We start from the raw sequence: 23,313 nt of genomic DNA, 5'->3' as shown, positions 1-23,313 counted from the left end.
CAAAGTGGTATTGTTTTTACTTTAGGACTCGAGTTAAAGCTTCTGCTCACTTTAATTATAGCTATATCCATAATTCCTGTTTCGTAACTAAATTCACATGGATAATCTACACTCTCCACATAACGAGTTTGTGCAGTTATTAAATCCCGAATATTGGTGACACCAGCTATAATAGTGAAGCAGTTGAGTATTTTATCAATCATGCAATGCCAAGCTGTAAGCACCCTATCCATAGTGATTAATGAACCAACACAATGATTCCTGCCGTTATAATTTAATGCTACCAAGTATGGGCTATGCGTTATATCCCATTCAACTCCATTTGTAATGCGAAATTCTGAATTCGCATAAGTCAAGAACTCGCAGCTAACCACGATAAAGAGGATCACGAAATGATAACGTATATTCATTTTAGTTTAAAACTATTTCCACCGCTTTTTAAGTATAAAATGAAGCAAGTTAAATTTTGTGGCCGCTATTTATACACAATTGGGTTGTGTGAATAAAAAATAAGTAATAACTTTTCCCTCGGATTTACGAATTAGACAGAATAATTCCAGTTAGAGTTATCAACACTCTTCCCATTTTCGCTTAAGGTTTTGTTTAAGTGTGTGCCAAAATTCTAAACACCAAATTAATAAGAACAACAAAACTTCTAAAAGTAACATTTTCATAGAAATTTCTTATTAAAGGAGCTTTATATTTGTATTGTATTTGTATGATATGTACAAACCGTGCACTTAATTATATTTATTTGTTTCCAAACTGCTAATATGTTCTATCGTACACTGTCACAAAACCAGCGTTGGGAGCAATGCAATAAATTTTGAGCGACAATACTTCTCCAACTTAAGTAGGCTGAGATTTTAGGCCGAGCTTCTCTTCCAATTTGCGTCGTGCTCCTCTTGACTTTTACCTACAAATTGGCATGTTTTATGCCGACTCCGAACGGTATCTGCAAGGCAGATGAAATTGCACTCAGAGCTTTTCATGGCAGAAATACACTAGGAGTGCTTGCCAAACACTGCCGAAGGGCGATCCCGCTAAGAAAAATTTTCTTCTAATTGAAAAAACTTGTTTGAGTTTGTTTTTTTGTTTGACTACTTTTAATGTTTTTTTTTAAACTTCAAAAATAGGGGGTCCAGCAAGCACTCGGCCAACCAAAAAAATTTGTTCGTGGGAATTATGTGCTTGTTATGAGCTCCAACATAAGGTACGGTTTGCCAGGAAAAACAAAGGGGTAAGGGGGGGGGGGGGGGGGGGGGGGTATAGCTCCAAGCGACAGAACCGAAACGGGATATGTGAAGAATTTTGTGCTCATGAGTTCCATTTCATGAAAATGAAATGGTATATTAATTTCGTCACGAAACCCAAAATTGTAAGTCCTTAAAGGAAAATAGATAGACCCACCATTAAGTATACCGAAATAATCAGGTTGAAGAGCTGAGTTGATTTAGTCATGTCCGTCTGTCCGTCTGTCTGTTTGTATGCAAACTAGTCCCTCAATTTTTGAGATATCTTGATAAAATTTGGCGAGCGGGTGTATTTGGGTGTCCGATTAGACATTTGTCGGAACCGGCCGGATCGGACCCCTATAGCATATATCCTCCATACAACCGATTTTTCAGAAAAAGAGGATTTTTGTAATATCTTATTCAATTTAACAGATTGAAGATTCAAACTTCACCATATACTTTCGTATATTGCACATATTGTTGCCTGAAAAAATTGATGAGATCGGTCGTATATATAGTATATATATCGCCCACAACCGATTGTTCAGATAAGAAACTTTTCGTAATTACTGCCCTATTTTAAGAGCTAGAGGCTTCAAATTTCAACGTATGTAGAATATATATGGTGGTATATATAGTATATATATAGTATATATATATATAGTATATATATAGTATATATATATTTTTTTTTTCGCAATTTTAGCCCTATTTTAACAGCTAGAAGCTTCAAATTTCACCGAATGCTTACGTATATAGCATATATTGTTGTCTAAAAAATCATAGAGATCGGTTGTATATATAGTATATATCTCATTCAACCGATTGTTCAGATAATAAACTTTTCGCAATTTCTATCCCATTTTAACAGCTATAAGCTTCAAATTTCACCGATTGCTTACGTATATAGTATATATTGTTGTGTCAAAAAGTCGTAGAGATCGGTGATATATATAATATATATATGATGGTATATATAGTATATATATTTTTTTTTGCGATTTCGGCCCCATTTTAACAGCTATAAGCTTCAAATTTCACCAAATGCTTACGTGTATAGCATATATTGATGTCTGAAAAAATCATTGAGATCGGTGGTATACATAGTATATATCTCATATACATAGTATATATCTCATCTTATTCAGATAAGAAACTTTGCGCAACTTCTGCCCCGTTTTAACAGCTAGAAGCTTCAAATTTCACCAAATGCTTACGTGTATAGCATATATTGTTGTCTGAAAAAATCATAGAGATCGGTGGTATATATATTATATACCCCATATAAACTGTATTTTTGTTGCCCCTTTTTTACGGCTAGAAGCTTCAAAATTCATCAAATTTCATCAAAAAATTACGTTTACGTCATATATTGTTGAAATACGTGATTTGTAGTCATAGTTTATACACGCAGACCACAAAAAACCTGAAACTTTGCATCCTCACACAAAGTACCTACCTATTTTTTATTTTATATTTATCTTAAAAATCGTTTAGGTATGTAGATCTGTTCATTATATATTTCTTATCTTATGCATCCGATTATTCGGAGATTACGAACGGCATAAGATTATTGTTCAACCCCATTCATGAAAGGTATGCAGTCTTCGGCACTGCCGAAGACAGTCCCGTCCTTACTTGTTTTTTGACTACGTTTAATGTACGTTCAAAAGTGGGGTGGGGGGGAGGGGGAACCAACTGGACGTCCAGGTTAAAAAAGAACATTAAACGTTTTCAAAAAAACTAGTTCTGTTTGGAACAATTGAGCACATAAATAGCATATAATTCCAACGTTCAAATTTTTTTGTTTGACCTCTCTTTTATAACGAAGCCATGAGTCGTCGTCGGTAACACGCCGATAATAAGTTGATTAAATTGTACAAATAAGAAATCGATAACAAATCTGTACATTGTTGATAAAAAGCCGATAATTTTTCGACAACACGCCGATAACAAATCTAAAAATTTCCGAAAACAAATTGAAGTCCTTTTAATACCATATCTACAACTTTTCGGTAGGTAATCGATAACTTTTTGAAAACAAATCGAACAGTTTTTGATAACACTCCGATAAGAAAATGATAAAAATTCGATAACATGTTGATATTTCTTCGCTAATAAATTTTAAACTTTCAACAAAATGATTTTCGACCTCATTCTAAAGTCATCTTTCGGAAATATTTAATGCACCTGGTCGGCTCCAATAGTTTCTGAAGATGACTTCAGAATCAAGTCAATATATACAGGTATCAAGAATAAAAAACCTGACGAACATATGTTTGTATAAAGAAATTTTGTGGTTTTTACCTCTCTGAGGTTGGAAAGACAACTTTTACGTGGAACAAAATTACCTATTGGGGAAATTGCCGTGAATTTATCTGTGAAACAAAAAAATTTGCCGTTGCCATATTTTCACGTGAAGTTAGCGTGCCACCCTCAGAAAACCACCTTAGAGACCAGCTAGGAAAATAATTCTTGCACACGAATTTGCCGTAGATAAGTGGCATATTTTATAAAGTCGAAAAAAAATAACTTTTTTTATGGTGCACCGCCAACTTCATGTGGCGTGCCACCCGATATTTATTAAAATATTGCCGCGGCAAATTTTTTTGTTTCAGGGATAAATTACGGCAAATTCACGGAAATTTTCCCAATAGTTAATTTTTTTCCACGTAAAAGGTGTCTTGCTAACTTCAGAGAGGTACGCAAAGGACCATCAATGTCGATACTACTCCCCAAAACCTTCACTCCCGAAGGTAGCGTATCGTCACAACAACAACAAAATACTAATTATTGTTACTTTATCGGCCTTCAAATATTTAACGAATAATCTAGACCAAACCAAATATATGAAATGAAAAGAACAAATGATTTTTATATAAACACATATTCGTCAGCTTTTTTATTGCTGATATATCGACTTGATTCTGAAAGATGACTTCAGAATGAAATCGAAAATAATTTTGAGGTTTACTTTTAATATATTTGGTAGAACTTGTTTATTCGTTAATTATAAAATAAACTAAAATTAATCTATTTTTAAACCGCCGAGTTATCCGTCAATCGAAAGTTTGAAATTTATCAGCGAAAAAATATCATGTTATCGAATTTTTATCAATTTCTTATCGGAGTGTTATCGATTTGTAATCAAGAAGTTATCGATTTCCTACCGAAAATTTATCGATATGGTATCAAAACGACATCAATTTGTTTTCGGAAACTTATAGATTTGTTATCGGAGTATTACCAATTTTTTACCGGCGTGTTATCGGTTTTTTTATCAACATTGTACCTATTTGTTATCGATTTCTTACTTAATTGGCGCTCAACCGTTTAATCGATTATGGCCGTTCAACAAGCTGCGCCAGTCGGTCATCCTCTGCCAACCGGCGCCAATTGGTCACACCAAGGGAGTTTAAAACGACTTCCACTTGGTCCATCCAGCGGAGTTGCGGCCGCCCTCTACCCCTCTCCTTCACCTTTCATCCGCATAACATGGCCTAGCCCTCGCAGCCGCTGCGTTTTAATTCGCTGGACTATGTTGATGTCTGCGTAGAGCTCGTACAGCTCATCGTTAAATCTTCTTAGGTACTCGCCATTGCCAACGCGTAGAGGTCCATAAATCTTTCAAAGAAGTTTTCTCTCGAACACTCCCAGAGCCGCTTCATCTGATTTGTCACGGTCCATGCTTGTGCACCATATAGCAGGGTGGGTACTTTACTTTTCAATTGCCTACCTAGTCCAAAGTAGCACTTATTGTCAAGAGTGATTCTTCGCTGGATTTCTGAGCTAATGTTGTTGCTAGTGTTGATGCTGGCTCCCAAATAAACGAAGTATTTTACTATTTCGAAATTATGGCTGCCAACAGTAGCGTGGTTGCCAAGGCGCATATGCGTTGACTCTTTGCTCGATGACAGCAGGTACGTCGTTTTGTGCTTATTCACCATCAAACCCCTCTTTACCGCTTCTTTTTTCCAGCTTGGAGTAAGCAGAACTAACGGCGCAGGTGTATGCCAGTAATTGCACGCTCTTATAGAATATTGTTCCAGAGCGGTTAAGTTCTGCAGCTAGTAAAATTTTCTCCAGCATCAAATTAAAGAAATCGCGCGATCGAGGGTCACCTTGTCTGAAACCTCGTTTAGATTCGAACGGCTCGGAGAGGTCCTCCCGAATTCTGACTGAGCTGATGGTGTTGCTCAACGTCATTTTGCAAATTCAGACATAGCGGCATATAGGCAGCTCCTTTTCGTACTGTCGAAGGCGGCTTTAAAATCGACGAAGAGGTGATATGTGTCGATTATTTTTCGCGGTTTTTTTCGACTTATTTGTAGAATTAAACCAATTTGCTATCGGCGTTATCGACGACGACTCATGGGTTTGTTATAAAACATATACCTACTACTTTACTTCAATATTTAATCGATGAGACAAGTTGATAAGGAAGCCTTTTTCGATCCTGATAGTTTTAATATCAGGAAGTCTAAATCTGTCTCCTTTATGCGATTACCTACGACCGTTATCCAATCAAAGTTACTATACTCCTGTGCACAAGTAAACGCTGTGTATAAAAATTGTCTAGACCCGACCTAAATATAATTTATCTAGGCCAATATACTCAGAGTTACTAATAATTAGAAAGTAATTTCACACTCTTGCAAGAACATCCAAAAAATCCAATTTATTTTTAAGAATATTATGGGTAGTGGGTAGTAAGGATGTTTTATTTGAATGAATGTAAACTCGATTTCTATATTCCTATAGAAGCCGTATAAAACTCACTCAATTTTACGAATATGTGTAAGATGAACTGAGATTTAAATTCATAACAAATTCAGGCCTCATTAACACTTAGAACAAGATCTTGATTATGTCAGCCTTTTCCGAGAAGTGTTGTTGCTCAAAATTTATTGCACTGCTCCCAACTCTGGTTTTGTGACAGTGTACGATAGATCATTAGTAGTTTAGAAACAAAAAAAAAAAAAAAAAAACTAATTAACTGCACGCTTTGTACATATCATAAAAATATAAAAAGCTATCATAAGAAATTTCTAGAATGTTATTTTTCATCATTAAATAGTTCACAACATATTTAAAAAATTCGAAAAAAAAATTTAACTTGTTTTTATGGTGCACCTCCATCTTCACGTGAAGTTAGCGAGCCACTTCTCGAAAGCCACCTTAGAGACCAGTTTCCCCTGCAGAAATTATTTCTTGAACTGGTTTCCAAAGTGGCTCTCGAAAAGTGGCACGCTAACTTCACGTGAAATTGACGGTGCACCATAAAAAAAGTTAATATTTTTTTCGAATTTATAAAATATCCCACTTATCTACAGAAAATTTACGGCAAATTCTCGTGCAACAATTTTTTTCCTAACTGGTTTCTAAGGTGGTTTTCTGAGGGTAATAGATCTCCAAATTAATAAAAATTAAAATTGAATTGATTATTAAGATTATTAAATATGTATAATGAATCAAAACAAAAAAAATATTTTGAATACAAAAATTTTCATGAACAAAAGTATACATGATAAAATCGTATATATTATTTCTAATTGCTGTTTTTATGTACAGGTCTGGACGTCCAGCTAGACCCCCCACTTTTGAAGTTTTAAAAAATCATTAAAGTTGTCAAAAAACCGAATTCTTTTTGGCACTATTGAGCACGTAAATAGCACATAATTCCCATATTTAAATTTTTTTGTTTGACCTAGTGCTTATGAGGGTGTGGGTCTAGCTGGACGTCCAGCTGGACCCCCCACTTTTGAAGTTTTAAAAAAATCATTAAAAGTTGTCAAAAAACCGAATTCTTTTTGGCACTATTGAGCACGTAAATAGCACATAATTCCCACATTTAAATTTTTTTGTTGACCTAGTGGTTATGTGGGGGACGTCCAGCTAGACCCCCCACTTTTGAAGTTTTAAAAAAATCATTAAAAGTTGTCAAAAAACCGAATTCTTTTATGCACTATTGATCACATAAATAGCACATAATTCCCACATTTAAATTTTTTTGTTTGACCTAGTGCTTATGAGGGGGGGGGGGGTCTAACTGGACGTCCAGCTGGACCCCCCACTTTTGAAGTTTTAAAAAAATAATTAAAAGTTGTCAAAAAACCGAATTCTTTTTGGCACTAGTGAGCACGTAAATAGCACATAATTCCCACATTTAAATCTTTTTGTTTGTCCTAGTGCTTATGAGGGGGACGTCCACGCAGACCCCCCACTTTTGAAGTTTTAAAAAAATCATTAAAAGTTGTCAAAAAACCGAATTCTTTTATGCACTATTGAGCACGTAAATAGCACATAATTCCTACATTTAAATTTTTTTGTTTGACCTAGTGCTTATGAGGGTGGGTCTAGATGGATCCCCCACTTTTGAAGTTTTAAAAAAATCATTAAAAGTTGTCAAAAAACCGAATTCTTTTATGCACTATTGAGCACATAAATAGCACATAATTCCCACATTTAAATTTTTTTGTTTGACCTAGTGCTTATGAGGGGGACGTCCAGCTAGACCCCCCACTTTTGAAGTTTTAAAAAAATCATTAAAAGTTGTCAAAAAACCGAATTCCCACATTTAAATTTTTTTGTTTGACCTACTGCTTATGAGGGGACGTCCAGCTAGACCCCCCACTTTTAATGTTTTAAAACACATTAAAAGTTGTCAAAAAAACGAATCGTTTTTGGAACTATTGAGCCCATAAATAGCACAAAATTCTGCACCTATCCCGTTTCGATTTTTTCGTCTGGGGTTATATGCCCCCGCTCCCCCTTGTCACCCCTCTGTTTTTCTGGACAGACCGTAGCTTATGTTGGAGCACATAAATAGCACATAATTCCCACATTTAAATTTTTTTGTTTGACCTAGTGCTTATGAGGGGGACGTCCAGCTAGACCCCCCACTTTTGAAGTTTTAAAAAAATCATTAAAAGTTGTCAAAAAACCGAATTCTTTTTGGCACTAGTGAGCACGTAAATAGCAAATAATTCCCACATTTACATTTTTTTGTTTGACCTAGTGCTTATGAGGGCGGGTCTAGCTGGACGTCCAGCTGGACCCCCCACTTTTGAAGTTTTAAAAAAATCATTAAAAGTTGTCAAAAAACCGAATTATTTTTGGCGCTATTGAGCACGTAAATAGCACATAATTCCTACATTTAAATTTTTTTGTTTGACCTAGTGCTTATGAGGGTGGGTCTAGATGGACCCCCCACTTTTGAAGTTTTAAAAAAATCATTAAAAGTTGTTAAAAAACCGAATTCCCACATTTAACTTTTTTTGTTTGACCTACTGCTTATGAGGGGACGTCCAGCTGGACCCCCCACTTTTAATGTTTTAAAACACATTAAAAGTTGTCAAAAAAACGAATCGTTTTTGGAACTATTGAGCCCATAAATAGCACAAAATTCTGCACCTATCCCGTTTCGATTTTTTCGTCTGGGGTTATATGCCCCCGCTCCCCCTTGTAACCCCTCTGTTTTTCTGGACAGACCGTAGCTTATGTTGGAGCACATAAATAGCACATAACTCCCACATTTAAATTTTTTTGTTTGACCTAGTGCTTATGAGGGGGACGTCCAGCTAGACCCCCCACTTTTGAAGTTTTAAAAAAATCATTAAAAGTTGTCAAAAAACCGAATTCTTTTTGGCACTATTGAGCACGTAAATAGCACATAATTTCTACATTTAAATTTTTTTGTTTGACCTAGGGCTTATGAGGGTGGGTCTAGATGGACCCCCACTTTTGAAGTTTTAAAAAAATCATTAAAAGTTGTCAAAAAACCGAATTATTTTATGCACTATTGAGCACATAAATAGCACATAATTCCCACATTTAAGTTTTTTTGTTTGACCTAGTGCTTATGAGGGGGACGTCCAGCTAGACCCCCCACTTTTGAAGTTTTAAAAAAATCATTAAAAGTTGTCAAAAAACCGAATTCTTTTTGGCACTAGTGAGCACGTAAATAGCACATAATTCCCACATTTAAATTTTTTTGTTTGACCTAGTGCTTATGAGGGGGGGCGGGGGGTCTAGCTGGACGTCCAGCTGGACCCCCCACTTTTGAAGTTTTAAAAAAATCATTAAAAGTTGTCAAAAAACCGAATTCTTTTTGGCACTATTGAGCACGTAAATAGCACATAATTCCTACATTTAAATTTTTTGTTTGACCTAGTGCTTATGAGGGTGGGTCTAGATGGACCCCCCACTTTTGAAGTTTTAAAAAAATCATTAAAAGTTGTCAAAAAACCGAATTCTTTTTAGCACTATTGAGCACGTAAATAGCACATAATTCCCACATTTAAATTTTTTTGTTTGGCCTAGTGCTTACGAGGGGGGGGTGGGGGGTCTAGCTGGACGTCCAGCTGTACCCACTACTTTTAATGTATTAAAACACATTAAAAGTTGTCAAAAAAACGAATCGTTTTTGGAACTATTGAGCCCATAAAGAGCAGAAAATTCTGCACCTATCCCGTTTCGATTTTTTCGTCTGGGGTTATATGCCCCTGCTCCCCCTTGTCACCCCTCTGTTTTTCTGGACATACCGTAGCTTATGTTGGAGCACATAAATAGCACATAATTCCCTCATTTAAATTTTTTTGTTTGACCTAGTGCTTATGAGGGGGGGGGTCTAGCTGGACGTCGAGCTGGACCCCCCACTTTTGAAGTTTTAAACAAATCATTAAAAGTTGTCAAAAAACCGAATTCTTTTTGGCACTGTTTAGCACGTAAATAGCACATAATTCCCACATTTAAATTTTTTTGTTTGACCTAGTGCTTATGAGGGGGGGGGTCTAGCTGGACGTCCAGCTGGACCCACCACTTTTGAAGTTTTAAAAAAATCATTAGAAGTTTTCAAAAAACCGAATTCTTTTTGGCACTATTGAACACGTAAATAGCACATAATTCCCACATTTAAATTTTTTTATTTGACCTAGTGCTTATGAGGGGGACGTCCAGCTAGACCCCCCACTTTTGAAGTTTTAAAAAAATCATTAAGAGTTGTCAAAAAACCGAATTCTTTTTGGCGCTATTGAGCACGTAAATAGCACATAATTCCCACATTTAAATTTTTTTATTTGACCTAGTGCTTATGAGGGGGACGTCCAGCTAGACCCCCACTTTTGAAGTTTTAAAAAAATCATTAAAAATTGTCAAACAACCGAATTCTTTTTGGCGCTATTGAGCACGTAAATAGCACATAATTCCCACATTTAAATTGTTTTGTGTGGCCTAGTGCTTACGAGGGGGACGTCCAGCTAGACCCCCCACTTTTGAAGTTTTAAAAAAATCATTAAAAGTTGTCAAAAAACCGAATTCTTTTTGGCACTATTGAGCACGTAAGTAGCAGATAATTCCTACATTTAAATTTTTTGGTTTGACCTAGTGCTTATGAGGTTGGGTCTAGATGGACCCCCCACTTTTGAAGTTTTAAAAAAATCATTAAAAGTTGTCAAAAAACCGAATTCTTTTTGGCACTATTGAGCACGTAAGTAGCAGATAATTCCTACATTTAAATTTTTTGGTTTGACCTAGTGCTTATGAGGGTGGGTCTAGATGGACCCCCCACTTTTGAAGTTTTAAAAAAATCATTAAAAGTTGTCAAAAAACCAAATTCCCACATTTAAATTTTTTTGTTTGACCTACTGCTTATGAGGGGAGGTCTAGCTGGACGTCCAGCTGGACCCCCACTTTTGAAGTTTTAAAAATATCATTAAAAGTTGTCAAAAAACCGCATAGCTTTAACACATAATTGCATACGAAGTATGCAATGTGTAAAAGATTAAAATATGCAAAAAGAAGGCAATTGGGAAAAACTTTACAACAACTAAGGCATGACGTAGCTGAATGCGTTTATAACCATTTCAACTATCGTAGGAGTGCGAGTTCGACTCCCACTCACGGGAGAAAAGGCTTTGAAGAGATTTACAAGGTATAATCGAAACAGCTGTCGCCTTGTCCGTCCTGATGCCACGTTGTTTAAATTTTTCCCAAATTATTAAATAAATTATAAAAAATTAAAAAATTGCTTCAAATAAATGTTTTCATACATTTAAAAAAAAAAAAAAGCAATATGGGCAATCCCCGATTATTAAAATCATACAAACCGAATTCTTTTTGGCACTATTGAGCACGTAAATAGCACATAATTCCTACATTTACATTTTTTTGTTTGACCTAGTGCTTATGAGGGTGGGTATAGATGGACCCCCCACTTTTGAAGTTTTAAAAAAATCATTAAAAGTTGTCAAAAAACCGAATTCTTTTATGCACTATTGAGCACATAAATAGCACATAATTCCCACATTTAAACTGTTTTGTTTGGCCTAGTGCTTACGAGGGGGACGTCCAGCTAGACCCCCCACTTTTGAAGTTTTAAAAAAATCATTAAAAGTTGTCAAAAAATCGAATTCTTTTTGGCACTATTGAGCACGTAAATAGCACATAATTCCTACATTTGAATTTTTTTGTTTGACCTAGTGCTTATGAGGGTGGGTCTAGCTGGACGTCGAGCTGGACCCCCCACTTTTGAAGTTTTAAACAAATCATTAAAAGTTGTCAAAAAACCGAATTCTTTTTGGCACTGTTGAGCACGTAAATAGCACATAATTCCCACATTTAAATTTTTTTGTTTGACCTAGTGCTTATAAGGGGGGTCTAGCTGGACGTCCAGCTGGACCCACCACTTTTGAAGTTTTAAAAAAATCATTAGAAGTTTTCAAAAAACCGAACTCTTTTTGGCACTATTGAACACGTAAATAGCACATAATTCCCACATTTAAATTTTTTTATTTGACCTAGTCCTTATGAGGGGGACGTCCAGCTAGACCCCCCACTTTTGAAGTTTTAAAAAAATCATTAAGAGTTGCCAAAAACCGAATTCTTTTTGGCGCTATTGAGCACGTAAATAGCACATAATTCCCACATTTAAATTTTTTTATTTGAACTAGTGCTTATGAGGGGGACGTCCAGCTAGACCCCCCACTTTTGAAGTTTTAAAAAAATCATTAAAAATTGTCAAAAAACCGAATTCTTTTTGGCGCTATTGAGCACGTAAATAGCACATAATTCCCACATTTAAATTGTTTTGTATGGCCTAGTGCTTACGAGGGGGACGTCCAGCTAGACCCCCCACTTTTGAAGTTTTAAAAAAATCATTAAAAGTTGTCAAAAAACCGAATTCTTTTTGGCACTATTGAGCACGTAAATAGCACGTAAATAGCACATAATTCCTACATTTAAATTTTTTTGTTTGACATAGTGCTTATGAGGGGAGGTCTAGCTGGACGTCCAGCTGGACCCCCACTTTTCAAGTTTAAAAAATATCATTAAAAGTTGTCAAAAAACCAAATTCCCACATTTAAATTTTTTTGTTTGACCTACTGCTTATGAGGGGAGGTCTAGCTGGACGTCCAGCTGGACCCCCACTTTTCAAGTTTTAAAAATATCATTAAAAGTTGTCAAAAAACCGAATTCTTTTTGGCACTATTGAGCACGTAAATAGCACATAATTCCTACATTTACATTTTTTTGTTTGACCTAGTGCTTATGAGGGTGGGTCTAGATGGACCCCCCACTTTTGAAGTTTTAAAAAAAATCATTAAAAGTTGTCAAAAAACCGAATTCTTTTATGCACTATTGAGCACATAAATAGCACATAATTCCCACATTTAAATTTTTTTGTTTGACCTAGTGCTTATGAGGGGGACGTCCAGCTGTACCCACCACTTTTAATGTTTTAAAACACATTAAAAGTTGTCAAAAAAACGAATCGTTTTTGGAACTATTGAGCCCATAAATAGCACAAAATTCTGCACCTATCCCGTTTCGATTTTTTCGTCTGGGGTTATATGCCCCTGCTCCCCCTAGTCACCCCTCTGTTTTTCTGGACAGACCGTAGCTTATGTTGGAGCACATAAATAGCACATAATTCTCACATTAATTTTTTTTTGTTTGACCTAGTGCTTATGAGGGGGACGTCCAGCTAGACCCCCCACTTTTGAAGTTTTAAAAAAATCATTAAAAATTGTCAAAAAACCGAATTCTTTTTGGCGCTATTGAGCACGTAAATAGCACATAATTCCCACATTTAAATTGTTTTGTTTGGCCTAGTGCTTACGAGGGGGACGTCCAGCTAGACCCCCCACTTTTGAAGTTTTAAAAAAATCATTAAAAGTTGTCAAAAAACCGAATTCTTTTTGGCACTATTGAGCACGTAAGTAGCAGATAATTCCTACATTTAAATTTTTTGGTTTGACCTAGTGCTTATGAGGGTGGGTCTAGATGGACCCCCACTTTTGAAGTTTTAAAAAAATCATTAAAAGTTGTCAAAAAACCAAATTCCCACATTTAAATTTTTTTGTTTGACCTACTGCTTATGAGAGGAGGTCTAGCTGGACGTCCAGCTGGACCCCCACTTTTGAAGTTTTAAAAATATCATTAAAAGTTGTCAAAAAACCGCATAGCTTTAACACATAATTGCATACGAAGTATGCAATGTGTAAAAGATTAAAATATGCAAAAAGAAGGCAATTGGGAAAAACTTTACAACAACTAAGGCATGACGTAGCTGAATGCGTTTATAACCATTTCAACTATCGTAGGAGTGCGAGTTCGACTCCCACTCACGGGAGAAAAGGCTTTGAAGAGATTTACAAGGTATAATCGAAACAGCTGTCGCCTTGTCCGTCCTGATGCCACGTTGTTTAAATTTTTCCCAAATTATTAAATAAATTATAAAAAATTAAAAAATTGCTTCAAATAAATGTTTTCATACATTTAAAAAAAAAAAAAAAGCAATATGGGCAATCCCCGATTATTAAAATCATACAAACCGAATTCTTTTTGGCACTATTGAGCACGTAAATAGCACATAATTCCTACATTTAAATTTTTTTGTTTGACCTAGTGCTTATGAGGGTGGGTATAGATGGACCCCCCACTTTTGAAGTTTTAAAAAAATCATTAAAAGTTGTCAAAAACCGAATTCTTTTATGCACTATTGAGCACATAAATAGCACATAATTCCCACATTTAATCAACTGTTTTGTTTGGCCTAGTGCTTACGAGGGGGACGTCCAGCTAGACCCCCCACTTTTGATGTTTTAAAAAAATCATTAAAAGTTGTCAAAAAATCGAATTCTTTTTGGCACTATTGAGCACGTAAATAGCACATAATTCCTACATTTGAATTTTTTTGTTTGACCTAGTGCTTATGAGGGGGGTCTAGCTGGACGTCCAGCTGGACCCACCACTTTTGAAGTTTTAAAAAAATCATTAGAAGTTTTCAAAAAACCGAACTCTTTTTGGCACTATTGAACACGTAAATAGCACATAATTCCCACATTTAAATTTTTTTATTTGACCTAGTCCTTATGAGGGGGACGTCCAGCTAGACCCCCCACTTTTGAAGTTTTAAAAAAATCATTAAGAGTTGCCAAAAACCGAATTCTTTTTGGCGCTATTGAGCACGTAAATAGCACATAATTCCCACATTTAAATTTTTTTATTTGACCTAGTGCTTATGAGGGGGACGTCCAGCTAGACCCCCCACTTTTGAAGTTTTAAAAAAATCATTAAAAATTGTCAAAAAACCGAATTCTTTTTGGCGCTATTGAGCACGTAAATAGCACATAATTCCCACATTTAAATTGTTTTGTTTGGCCTAGTGCTTACGAGGGGGACGTCCAGCTAGACCCCCCACTTTTGAAGTTTTAAAAAAATCATTAAAAGTTGTCAAAAAACCGAATTCTTTTTGGCACTATTGAGCACGTAAATAGCACGTAAATAGCACATAATTCCTACATTTAAATTTTTTTGTTTGACATAGTGCTTATGAGGGGAGGTCTAGCTGGACGTCCAGTTGGACCCCCACTTTTCAAGTTTAAAAAATATCATTAAAAGTTGTCAAAAAACCAAATTCCCACATTTAAATTTTTTTGTTTGACCTACTGCTTATGAGGGGAGGTCTAGCTGGACGTCCAGCTGGACCCCCACTTTTCAAGTTTTAAAAATATCATTAAAAGTTGTCAAAAAACCGAATTCTTTTTGGCACTATTGAGCACGTAAATAGCACATAATTCCTACATTTACATTTTTTTGTTTGACCTAGTGCTTATGAGGGTGGGTCTAGATGGACCCCCCACTTTTGAAGTTTTAAAAAAATCATTAAAAGTTGTCAAAAAACCGAATTCTCTTATGCACTATTGAGCACATAAATAGCACATAATTCCCACATTTAAATTTTTTTGTTTGACCTAGTGCTTATGAGGGGGACGTCCAGCTGTACCCACCACTTTTAATGTTTTAAAACACATTAAAAGTTGTCAAAAAAACGAATCGTTTTTGGAACTATTGAGCCCATAAATAGCACAAAATTCTGCACCTATCCCGTTTCGATTTTTTCGTCTGGGGTTATATGCCCCTGCTCCCCCTAGTCACCCCTCTGTTTTTCTGGACAGACCGTAGCTTATGTTGGAGCACATAAATAGCACATAATTCCCACATTTAAATTTTTTTGTTTGACCTAGTGCTTATGAGGGGGACGTCCAGCTAGACCCCCCACTTTTAAAGTTTTAAAAAAATCATTAAGAGTTGTCAAAAAACCGAATTCTTTTTGGCGCTATTGAGCACGTAAATAGCCCATAATTCCCACATTTAAATTTTTTTATTTGATCTAGTGCTTATGAGGGGGACGTCCAGCTAGACCCCCCACTTTTGAAGTTTTAAAAAAATCATTAAAAATTGTCAAAAAACCGAATTCTTTTTGGCGCTATTGAGCACGTAAATAGCACATAATTCCCACATTTAAATTGTTTTGTTGTGCCTAGTGCATACGAGGGGGACGTCCAGCTAGACCCCCCACTTTTAAAGTTTTAAAAAAATCATTAAAAGTTGTCAAAAAACCGAATTCTATTATGCACTATTGAGCACATAATAGCACATAATTCCCACATTTAAATTTTTTTGTTTGACCTAGTACTTATGAGGGGGGGTCTAGCTGGACCCCCCACTTTTGAAGTTTTAAACAAATCATTAAAAGTTGTCAAAAAACCGAATTCTTTTTGGCACTGTTGAGCACGTAAATAGCACATAATTCCCACATTTAAATTTTTTTGTTTGACCTAGTGCTTATGAGGGGGGGTCTAGCTGGACGTCCAGCTGGACCCTCCACTTTTGAAGTTTTAAAGTGCTTACGAGGGGGACGTCCAGCTAGACCCCCCACTTTTGAAGTTTTAAAAAAATCATTAAAAGTTGTCAAAAAACCGAATTCTTATATGAACTATTGAGCACATAAATAGCACATAATTCCCACATTTAAATTTTTTTGTTTGACCTAGTGCTTATGAGGGGGGTCTAGCTCGACGTCCAGCTAGACCCCCCACTTTTGAAGTTTTAAACAAATCATTAAAAGTTGTCAAAAAACCGAATTCTTTTTGGCACTATTGAGCACGTAAATAGCACATAATTCCCACATTTAAATTTTTTTGTTTGACCTAGTGCTTATGAGGGGGGGGTCTAGCTGGACCCCCCACTTTTGAAGTTTTAAAAAAATCATTAAAAGTTTTCAAAAAACCGAATTCTTTTTTGCACTATTGAACACGTAAATAGCACATAATTCCCACATTTAAATTTTTTTATTTGACCTAGTGCTTATGAGGGGGACGTCCAGCTAGACCCCCCACTTTTGAAGTTTTAAAAAAATCATTAAGAGTTGTCAAAAAACCGAATTCTTTTTGGCGCTATTGAGCACGTAAATAGCACATAATTCCCACATTTAAATTTTTTTATTTGACCTAGTGCTTATGAGGGGGGGTCTAGCTGGACCCCCCACTTATGAAGTTTTAAAAAAATCATTAAAAGGTTTTTTGACACCGAATTCTTTTTGGCACTATTGAGCACGTAAATAGCACATAATTCCTACATTAAAATTTTTTTGTATGACCTAGTGCTTATGAGGGTGGGTCTAGATGGACCCCCCACTTTTGAAGTTTTAAAAAAATCATTAAAAGTTGTCAAAAAACCGAATTCTTTTATGCACTATTGAGCACATACATAAATAGCACATAATTCCCACATTTAAATTTTTTTTGTTTGACCTACTGCTTATGAGGGGGACGTCCAGCTAGACCCCCCACTTTTGAAGTTTTAAAAAAATCATTAAAAATTGTCAAAAAACCGAATTCTTTTTGGCGCTATTGAGCACGTAAATAGCACATAATTACCACATTTAAATTTTTTTATTTGACCTAGTGCTTATGAGGGGGACGCCCAGCTAGACCCCCCACTTTTGAAGTTTTAAAAAAATCATTAAAAGTTGTCAAAAAACCGAATTCTTTTATGCACTATTGAGCACATACATAAATAGCACATAATTCCCACATTTAAATTTTTTTGTGTGACCTAGTGCTTATGAGGGGGACGTCCAGCTAGACCCCACTTTTGAAGTTTTAAAAAAATCATTAAAAGTTGTCAAAAAACCGAATTCTTTTATGCACTATTGAGTACATACATAAATAGCACATAATTCCCACATTTAAATTTTTTTGTTTGACCTAGTGCTTATGAGGGGGACGTCCAGCTGGACCCCCCACTTTTGAAGTTTTAAAAAAATCATTAAAAGTTGTCAAAAAACCGAATTCTTTTTGGCGCTATTGAGCACGTAAATAGCACATAATTCCCACATTTAAATTTTTTGTTTGACCTAGTGCTTATGAGGGGGGGCGGGGGGGGTGTAGCTGGACGTCGAGCTGGACCCCCCACTTTTGAAGTTTTAAACAAATCATTCAAAGTTGTCAAAAAACCGAATTCTTTTTGGCACTGTTGAGCACGTAAATAGCACATAATTCCCACATTTAAATTTTTTTGTTTGACCTAGTGCTTATGAGGGGGGGGGGGGGGGGGGGGGTCTAGCTGGACGTCCAGCTGGACCCACCACTTTTGAAGTTTTAAAAAAATCATTAAAAGTTTTCAAAAAACCGAATTCTTTTTGGCACTATTGAACACGTAAATAGCACATAATTCCCACATTTAAATTTTTTTATTTGACTGCTTATGAGGGGGACATCCAGCTAGACCCCCCACTTTTGAAGTTTTAAAAAAATCATTAAAAATTGTCAAAAAACCGAATTCTTTTTGGCGCTATTGAGCACGTAAATAGCACATAATTCCCACATTTAAATTGTTTTGTTTGGCCTAGTGCTTACGAGGGGGACGTCCAGCTAGACCCCCCACTTTTGAAGTTTTAAAAAAATCATTAAGAGTTGTCAAAAACCGAATTCTTTTTGGCGCTATTGAGCACGTAAATAGCACATAATTCCCACATTTAAATTTTTTTATTTGACCTAGTGCTTATGAGGGGGACGTCCAGCTAGACCCCCCACTTTTAAAGTTTTAAAAAAATCATTAAAAATTGTCAAAAAACCGAATTCTTTTTGGCGCTATTGAGCACGTAAATAGCACATAATTACCACATTTAAATTTTTTTATTTGACCTAGTGCTTATGAGGGGGACGGCCAGCTAGACCCCCCACTTTTGAAGTTTTAAAAAAATCATTAAAAGTTGTCAAAAAACCGAATTCTATTATGCGCTATTGAGCACGTAAATAGCACATAATTCCCACATTTAAATTTTTTTGTTTGACCTAGTGCTTATGAGGGGGGTCTAGCTGGACGTCCAGCTGGACCCCCCCACTTATGAAGTTTTAAAAAAAATCATTAAAAGTTGTCAAAAAACCGAATTCTTTTTGGCACTATTGAGCACGTAAATAGCACATAATTCCTACATTTAAATTTTTTTGTTTGACCTAGTGCTTATGAGGGTGGGTCTAGATGGACCCCCCACTTTTGAAGTTTTAAAAAAATCATTTAAAAGTTGTCAAAAAACCGAATTCTTTTTGGCGCTATTGAGCACGTAAATAGCCACATAATTCCCACATTTAAATTTTTTTATTTGACCTAGTGTTTATGAGGGGGACGTCCAGCTAGACCCCCCACTTTTGAAGTTTTAAAAAAATCATTAAAAATTGTCAAAAAACCGAATTCTTTTTGGCGCTATTGAGCACGTAAATAGCACATAATTACCACATTTAAATTTTTTAATTTGACCTAGTGCTTATGAGGGGACGTCCAGCTAGACCCCCCACTTTGAAGTTTTAAAAAAATCATTAAAAATTGTCAAAAAACCGAATTCTTTTTGGCGCTATTGAGCACGTAAATAGCACAAAATTCCTACATTTAAATTTTTTTGTTTGACCTAGTGCTTATGAGTGTGGGTCTAGATGGACCCCCCACTTTTGAAGTTTTAAAAAAATCATTAAAAGTTGTCAAAAAACCGAATTCTTTTTGGCGCTATTGAGCACGTAAATAGCACATAATTCCCACATTTAAATTTTTTTTATTTGACCTAGTGCTTATGAGGGGGACGTCCAGCTAGACCCCCCACTTTTGAAGTTTAAAAAAAATCATTAAAAATTGTCAAAAAACCGAATTCTTTTTGGCACTATTGAGCACGTAAATAGCACATAATTCCTACATTTAAATTTTTTTGTTTGACCTAGTGCTTATGAGGGTGGGTCTAGATGGACCCCCCACTTTTGAAGTTTTAAAAAAATCATTAAAAGTTGTCAAAAAACCGAATTCTTTTTGGCGCTATTGAGCACGTAAATAGCACATAATTCCCACATTTAAATTTTTTTATTTGACCTAGTGCTTATGAGGGGGACGTCCAGCTAGACCCCCCACTTTTGAAGTTTTAAAAAAATCATTAAAAATTGTCAAAAACCCGAATTCTTTTTGGCGCTATTGAGCACGTAAATAGCACATAATTCCCACATTTAAATTTTTTTATTTGACCTAGTGCTTATGAGGGGGACGTCCAGCTAGACCCCCCACTTTTGAAGTTTTAAAAAAATCATTAAAAATTGTCAAAAAACCGAATTCTTTTTGGCGCTATTGAGCACGTAAATAGCACATAATTACCACATTTAAATTTTTTTATTTGACCTAGTGCTTATGAGGGGGACGCCCAGCTAGACCCCCCACTTTTGAAGTTTTAAAAAAATCATTAAAAGTTGTCAAAAAACCGAATTCTATTATGCACTATTGAGCACGTAAATAGCACATAATTCCCACATTTAAATTTTTTTGTTTGACCTAGTGCTTATGAGGGGGGGTCTAGCTGGACGTCCAGCTGGACCCCCCACTTTTGAAGTTTTAAAAAAAATCATAAAAGTTGTCAAAAAACCGAATTTTTTTGGCACTATTGAGCACGTAAATAGCACATAATTCCTACATTTAAATTTTTTTGTTTGATCTAGTGCTTATGAGGGTGGGTCTAGATGGACCCCCCACTTTTGAAGTTTTAAAAAAATCATTAAAAGTTGTCAAAAAACCGAATTCTTTTATGCACTATTGAGCACATAAATAGCACATAATTCCTACATCTAAATTTTTTTGTTTGACCTAGTGCTTATGAGGGTGGGTCTAGATGGACCCCCCACTTTTGAAGTTTAAAAAAAATCATTAAAAGTTGTCAAAAAAACGAATTCTTTTTGGCGCTATTGAGCACGTAAATAGCACATAATTCCCACATTAAATTTTTTTATTTGACCTAGTGCTTATGAGGAGGACGTCCAGCTAGACCCCCCACTTTTGAAGTTTTAAAAAAATCATTAAAAGTTGTTCAAAAACCGAATTCTTTTTGGCGCTATTGAGCACGTAAATAGCACATAATTCCCACATTTAAATTTTTTTATTTGACCTAGTGCTTATGAGGGGGACGTCCAGCTAGACCCCCCACTTTTGAAGTTTTAAAAAAATCATTAAAAGTAGTCAAAAAACCGAATTATTTTTGGCACTGTTGAGCACGTAAATAGCACATAATTCCTACATCTAAATTTTTTTGTTTGACCTAGTGCTTATGAGGGTGGGTCTAGATGGACCCCCCACTTTTGAAGTTTAAAAAAAATCATTAAAAGTTGTCAAAAAAACGAATTCTTTTTGGCGCTATTGAGCACGTAAATAGCACATAATTCCCACATTAAATTTTTTTATTTGACCTAGTGCTTATGAGGGGGACGTCCAGCTAGACCCCCCACTTTTGAAGTTTTAAAAAAATCATTAAAAGTTGGTCAAAAACCGAATTCTTTTTGGCGCTATTGAGCACGTAAATAGCACATAATTCCCACATTTAAATTTTTTTATTTGACCTAGTGCTTATGAGGGGGACGTCCAGCTAGACCCCCCACTTTTGAAGTTTTAAAAAAATCATTAAAAGTAGTCAAAAAACCGAATTATTTTTGGCACTGTTGAGCACGTAAATAGCACATAATTCCTACATCTAAATTTTTTTGTTTGACCTAGTGCTTATGAGGGTGGGTCTAGATGGACCCCCCACTTTTGAAGTTTAAAAAAAATCATTAAAAGTTGTCAAAAAAACGAATTCTTTTTGGCGCTATTGAGCACGTAAATAGCACATAATTCCCACATTAAATTTTTTTATTTGACCTAGTGCTTATGAGGGGGACGTCCAGTTAGACCCCCCACTTTTGAAGTTTTAAAAAAATCATTAAAAGTTGTTCAAAAACCGAATTCTTTTTGGCGCTATTGAGCACGTAAATAGCACATAATTCCCACATTTAAATTTTTTTATTTGACCTAGTGCTTATGAGGCGGACGTCCAGCTAGACCCCCCACTTTTGAAGTTTTAAAAAAATCATTAAAAATTGTCAAAAAACCGAATTCTTTTTGGCGCTATTGAGCACGTAAATAGCACATAATTCCCACATTTAAATTGTTTTGTTTGGCCTAGTGCTTACGAGCGGGACGTGCATCTAGACCCCCCACTTTTGAAGTTTTAAAAAAATCATTAAAAGTTGTCAAAAAGCCGAATTCTATTATGCACTATTGAGCACATAAATAGCACATAATTCCCACATTTAAATTTTTTTGTTTGACCTAGTGCTTATGAGGGGGGTCTAGCTGGACGTCCAGCTGGAGCACCCCCCCCCCCCCCCCCCACTTTTGAAGTTTTAAAAAAATCATTAATAGTTGTCAAAAAACCGAATTCTTTTTGGCACTATTGAGCACGTAAATAGCACATAATTCCCACATTTAAATTTTTTTGTTTGACCTAGTGCTTATGAGGGGCGGTTTAGCTGGAGTCCAGCTGGACCCCCCACTTTTGAAGTTTTAAAAAAATCATTAAAAGTTTTCAAAAAACCGAATTCTTCTATGCACTATTGAGCACATAAATAGCACATAATTCCCACATTTAAATTTTTTTGTTTGACCTAGTGCTTATGAGGGGGACGTCCTGCTAGACCCGCCACTTTTGAAGTTTTAAAAAAATCATTAAAAGTTGTCAAAAAACCGAATTCTATTATGCACTATTGAGCACATAAATAGCACATAATTCCCACATTTAAATTTTTTTGTTTGACCTAGTGCTTATGAGGGGGGTCTAGCTGGACGTCCAGCTGGAACCCCTCCCCCCCCCCCCCCCACTTTTGAAGTTTTAAAAAAATCATTAATAGTTGTCAAAAAACCGAATTCTTTTTGGCACTATTGAGCACGTAAATAGCACATAATTCCCACATTTAAATTTTTTTGTTTGACCTAGTGCTTATGAGGGGCGGTTTAGCTGGACGTCCAGCTGGACCCCCCACTTTTGAAGTTTTAAAAAAATCATTAAAAGTTTTCAAAAAACCGAATTCTTTTATGCACTATTGAGCACATAAATAGCACATAATTCCCACATTTAAATTTTTTTATTTGACCTAATGCTTATGACGTCCAGCTAGACCCCCCACTTTTGAAGTTTTAAAAAAATCGTTAAAAGTTGTCAAAAAATCGAATTCTTTTTGGCACTATTGAGCACGTAAATAGCACAAAATTCTGCACTTATCCCGTTTCGATTTTTCCGTCTGGGGTTATATGCCCCCGCTCCCCCCTTGTCACCCCTCTGTTTTTCTGGACAGACCGTAGCTTATGTTGGAGCACATAAATAGCACATAATTCCCACATTTAAATTTTTTTGTTTGACCTAGCTTATGAGGGGGGTCTAGCTGGACGTCCAGCT

General features: G+C 35.8%; 1 protein-coding gene across 2 annotated transcripts in view; it reads left to right on the top strand.

The window, feature by feature from the left end:
- Positions 1-23,313, top strand: part of LOC137239531 (uncharacterized) — a 114,697-nt gene that overhangs the window by 39,789 nt on the left and 51,595 nt on the right. The window lies entirely within an intron of this gene.

This window comes from Eurosta solidaginis, chromosome 2, assembly GCF_040869045.1.
Source record: "Eurosta solidaginis isolate ZX-2024a chromosome 2, ASM4086904v1, whole genome shotgun sequence".
NCBI lineage: Eukaryota > Metazoa > Arthropoda > Insecta > Diptera > Tephritidae > Eurosta > Eurosta solidaginis.
Note: the sequence above shows the minus strand (reverse complement) of the source record. Positions and strands in the feature narration are given on the sequence as shown.